Below are 5,248 nucleotides of genomic sequence, written 5' to 3'. Positions count from 1 at the left end.
AAGAGACTGTCTTTTCTCCATTGGATACTCTGTCCTGCTTTGTCAAAGATTAGTTGACCATACATTTGTGGGTCTAATTCTGGGTTCTCTTTTCTATTCCATTGGTCTGTGTGTCTGTTTTTGTGCCAGTACCTTACTGTCTTGATGCTTTGTAGTAGAGGCTACAGTTTGGGATTGTGATGCCTCCCATTTTGGTTTTCTTCTTCTATATTACTTTGGCTATTTGGGGTCAAAAAGGAGGCATTTAAAGTGAGATCTGAATAAGAATGAGCCAGCCCTGTGAAGGAAGGGGGAAGATCACATGCCACACATGGGGAGCCACAAGCGTAAAGGCTCTAGGGTAGGAATAAGGTCACTGTGCTTGAAGAGGAACATAGTGGCAGAAGCCAGTGACGAGAGCTCAGCCAAGGATGAGGTGGGCCAGGATGGTTGATACTGTTTTTAAATGTGAGAAGAAGACATTTGAGGGTCTTCAGGGAGGCTGATGCAAGCTATTTTCTAATTTTAAGGATTACTCTTGGCTTCTGCCTCTAGCAGCATAAACTAGATACTCTAAAAGCCTTCCTTACATAATACTTCCAGGTCTTGCTTAAATTACAATAAGCTTATTTTTAATACACAGCTTAGCTTGCAAGAAAGTAAGACAAATCCCAAAGGCATTAAAAAAGAAGAGTAAACTGAAAACAGTGCATGAAGTGTAAGCAAATGCAGAAACCGGGGAGTGCCTGAAGAGGGAGTAGGAGGCTGAGCCTTGGGTCCCAGCAAGTGGATGAGCTAAGTTTGAGAGTCCCACCCTAAAGCAGGACACTTGAAAACGGCCACAACCTTCAACCTTCAACAAGGGCGGCCCAGGAAAAATGTTCATGCTAGCAAACAAAAGAAGCCTTGCCAAGAATTCTGTTTCCACATTAGCTCTAGATGAAGTTGGTAGGGGAAGTGGGGGAGGAGGGAGTAGGGAGGAGGCATCGTTACCCCTGAAAATTTTAACCCATGGATATGCCCCCACCCCCAAGTCTGGAATTCAATCTTACACTCTTCGTATGGTCAAAGAAACATCAAACCAAGAAATCAAGAGTTTACCAGAGCCCTGATAGCTGGCAGATTCAAATATACATCTTTTCTGAAGGAAAGTATCTTTATTAACATAGATTTCACCAATTAATCTCAACAAACTATGCATTCACAATTTTTAATTACTAAACATGCAAATAAATAATGAGAGAGAATCAGAAATCATTAAGAATAGATTTATTGCCCCACAGATTTTAGATATTCCAATTATTAGATATGGAATATAAAATAATCTTATTTTATATGTAAAAGAAATAAAGATGGCATCTAAAACATGAACAATATGAAGAAGCCAGTAGCTATAACCAGGTAGACTTGAAGAAAAACAAACCAAAAAAAATGTCTTAGAATTGAAAAATGTAATCATTGAAATTTGGCATCTGGGTGGCTCAGTTGGTTGAGTGTCTGACTCTTGATTTTGGCTCAGGTCATGATCTTATGGTTCATGAGTTCGAGCCCCGCATTGGGCTCTGTGCTGACAGCTCAGAGCCTGGAGCCTATTTCGGATTCTGTGTGTGTGTCTCTCTCTCTCTCTCTCTCTCTCTCTCTCTCTCTCTCTCTCACACACACACACACACACACACACAAATAAACACACATTTTTTTTTTAAAAAAAGTTCAGTATAGGGGCTCCTGGATAGCTCAGTTAGTTGAGAATTCCAACTCTTACCAGCTCAGGTCACGATCCCAAGGTTGTGGATCAAGCCCCATGTCAGGCTCCTTGGTGAATCTTGCTTAAGATTCTCTCTATCTCAGGGCGCCTGGGTGGCTCAGTCGGTTAAGCGTCCGATTTCGGCTCAGGTCATGATCTCACGGTTCATGGGTTTGAGCCCCGCGTTGGCCTGTGTGCTGACAGCTCAGAGCCTAGAGCCCGCTTCAGAGTCTGTGTCTCCCTCTCTCTCTGACCCTCCCTTGCTCACTCTCTCTGTCTCTCAGAAATAAATAAAAGCATTAAAAAAAAAAGATTCTCTCTATCTCTCCCTTTGCCCCTCTGCCCCCTCCCCTACTCACACACACTCTCTCTCTCAAAAAATAAAAATATAATAATAAAATTTTTAAAGTTCAACATAAATGACAAATTTTAAAGTGAACAATAGAACATATAGTTTCAAAAGAATGAGGGGAAGTGGAATAAGAAAACAAAGGGGGTGAAGTGTCTGGGTGGCTCAGTCAGTTGAGCACCGGACTCTTGATTTTGGCTCAAGTCATGATCCCAAGGTTGTGGGATCAAGCCCGGTGTCAGGCTCTGCACTGACAGCATGAAGCCTGCTTGGGATACTCTTTCTCCTTCTCTTTCTCTGCCCCTCCCCGGTCACTCGTGTGCTCACTCACTCTCACTCTCTCACTCTCTGTCTCTCTCTCCCAAATAAATAAATAAGCATTTAAAAAAGAAAACAGGGGGCAGTAGCCATGTCATTGTCTGGTAGAGGCATGGACTTGGTGGATGGTGTCTTTGGAATGGATGAAACACACTCTCAACGGAGGCTGGGGAGCCAAGCCAAAGCCCTGGCCAATACAGTGAGAACAGACTGACCACTGCTGCTGCACGATACACAGCCCATTATGTTTTGCAATCTGTGAAACATATGGAGCCTCAAGGAAAACAAAGTCCAGCAAAGTCTGCCTTCAGTGGTGGCTGTTATAGGCATTTGGGCTTTGAACCCCTAATGACAAAATGAGAGGCAGCATTGTATTAATGCATAAGGCATAAGCCCTAATGCCCATAAAGGAAAAACAAGAGACACTCCTCAACAAATTATGCTTTTAAATAACCCACACAAGGGAGGATCTCCTTATATAGCAGCCAAGATCAATAAAGCTAAAGATTTACTAGAAAGTCAAGCTAAAAACTGAAGTAAATGTGTGATGAATTTAAAGTTTTTGTTAGTTATGTATACAAGTGCCAGCTTTTCATAATAAAATGCCTCAAAGCTAAAAGAGAGAGAGAAAAGGAGAACAAATAAAAAGTCCAACGTAAGACAGAAGGAATAAAACCAAATTAGACAACAAAATAAATAAAATCATTATATTTGTCAAAGGGATTGTGAGATCAGATTTTTAAAAACCCATCAGTATGCTACTTATTAAGAGATATATAAAGCAGGAGGACCCAGAAAAATTGAAAATAAAAGAATAGAAAAATATATCCTAGGCAAATATTAGCCAAAAGAAAGGTGTATTTATAGCCGACCAAATATAAACAATAAAAAATATTTTCAGCAATCAAAACAATCCCCACATGATAATGAAAGCTTCAGTTCACCCACAAAATATTAAAATTCTAAGGTTGGGGCACCTGGGTGGCTCAGTCAGTTAAGTGTTCAATTCTTGTTTTCAGCTCAGGTCATGATCTCACCATCATGAGATTGAGCCCCACATTAGGCTCTGGATTCTCTCTCTCTCTCTCTCTCTTTCTGTCCCTCCCCCACTCATGGGTGTGTTTTTTCTCTCTCTCTGTCTCTCAAAATAAATAACTTTTAAAAAGGGTTTTTAAAAAAGGAAGGAAAGAAAAAGAAAACTACAGGCCAACCTGTATCCTAATATAAAACATCATTCTGAAAGGAGTATGATGTCACCACATAAAGAGGCTAAAAGATAAAAACCATATGATTCCCTGTTAAATATAAAAAAAAAAGTCATCTGATAAAACTTAAAGTCATCTACAGTATCAATAATTTTTTTACAAAACTAGGAATAAGGACAATTTTCCTAGGAAACAATCTCTATCACACAATATACTTTTACTTAGAATTGTGGCATATTAAAAGTAGTCCCTTTAAAATAAAGGACAAGACAGGGGCACCTGGGTGGCTTAGTCGGTTAAGCGTCCAACTTTCGCTTAGGTCATGATCTCACGGTTCGTGGGTTCGAGCCCCGCATCGGGCTCTGTGCTGACTGCCAGCTCTGAGCCTGGAGCCTGTTTCAGAGTCTGTGACTCCCTCTCTCTCTGACCCTCCCCTGCTCACACTGTCTCTCTCTCTCCTAGAAATAAATAAAACATTAAAAAATAAAATAAAATAAAATAAAGGACAAGACAAATAAGCCCACCATCAGTACATCTGTCCACATTATTGAAGGCAACACAGTAAAACAACAGAAAGAAAGAAAAGGTTAAGAATTTGAAGAGAAGCGGTTGGAGGCAAGATGGAGGAGAAGTAAGGAGCTCCGTACATTTCGCCTGCACCCATGTCTCAAACAGAGAAGGCCTGAAGTCGTAGGACGCCACAGGAGTTTGGGAAGAGAAAGAGACAGAGTATACTGGGAAGGAAACCTCATAAGGCTGCCTCAAGAAACAAGCCAAACTACACATGGTGGAGAATCCCAAATACCACTACCAGTAGGGAAACAAAATAACCAAACACTCAACAAGAGAAACCAAGAGACACCATCCAAAGAACACTTCCTGAACAGACAGGCCTTGAACAGTCAATAGAGCCCTCTCTAATACAGCAGAACTCACAGGGGCCGCGTGTACAAGTTTTTAAAATTAACAAGAGATAGAAAACTAACCAAAATGATGAAACGGAAGAACTCTCCTCCAAAGAAACTCCAGGAAGAAATGACAGCTAAAGAACTGCTCAAAACAGATATAAGCAACAAAACTGAACAAGAATTTAGAACAATAATCATAAAATTAATCGCTGGGCTTGAAAAAAGCATGGAGGACATCAGAGAAACTATGGCTACAAACAATATGGAACTTAAAAATAGCTATGGTGAATTTAAAAATGGGATAAATGAGATACATAATAAACTGGAGGCGTCCAATGCACGGATTGAAGAGGCAGAAAGGAGAATAAGTGATTTAGAAGACATTATTATAGAAAAAGAAGAAACTGAGAAAAAGAGATAAACTGATCCAGGAACATGAAAGAAGAGTTCAAGAGCTCAGCAATGCCATCAAATGGAACAATATCCATATCATAGGAATTCCAGAAGAGGAAGAGAGAGGGAAAGGCACTGAAGGAGTCCTTGAACAAATTATATCAGAGAACTTCCCCAACCTGGAGAGGGAAGTAGAAGTTGAAATTCAAGAGGTACAGAGAACTCCCCTCAGACGTAACTTGAATCAATCATCTGCACGACATATCATAATGAAACTGGCAAAATATAAGGACAAAGAGAGAATTCTGAAAGCAGCTAGGGAGAAAAGGGCCCTAACATACAAAGGGAAACC

At 40.4% G+C, this 5,248-nt stretch overlaps 1 pseudogene; it reads left to right on the top strand.

The window, feature by feature from the left end:
* Positions 1–266: 266 nt before the first annotated feature.
* Positions 267–2,925, top strand: LOC144217421 (mitochondrial import inner membrane translocase subunit TIM14 pseudogene; annotated as a pseudogene).
* The last annotated feature ends 2,323 nt before the right edge of the window (positions 2,926–5,248 follow it).

The sequence above is a fragment of the Crocuta crocuta genome, unplaced genomic scaffold (assembly GCF_008692635.1).
Source record: "Crocuta crocuta isolate KB4526 unplaced genomic scaffold, BGI_CrCroc_1.0 scaffold396, whole genome shotgun sequence".
NCBI classification, from domain to species: domain Eukaryota; kingdom Metazoa; phylum Chordata; class Mammalia; order Carnivora; family Hyaenidae; genus Crocuta; species Crocuta crocuta.
This window is presented reverse-complemented; position numbering and strand designations above follow the sequence as displayed.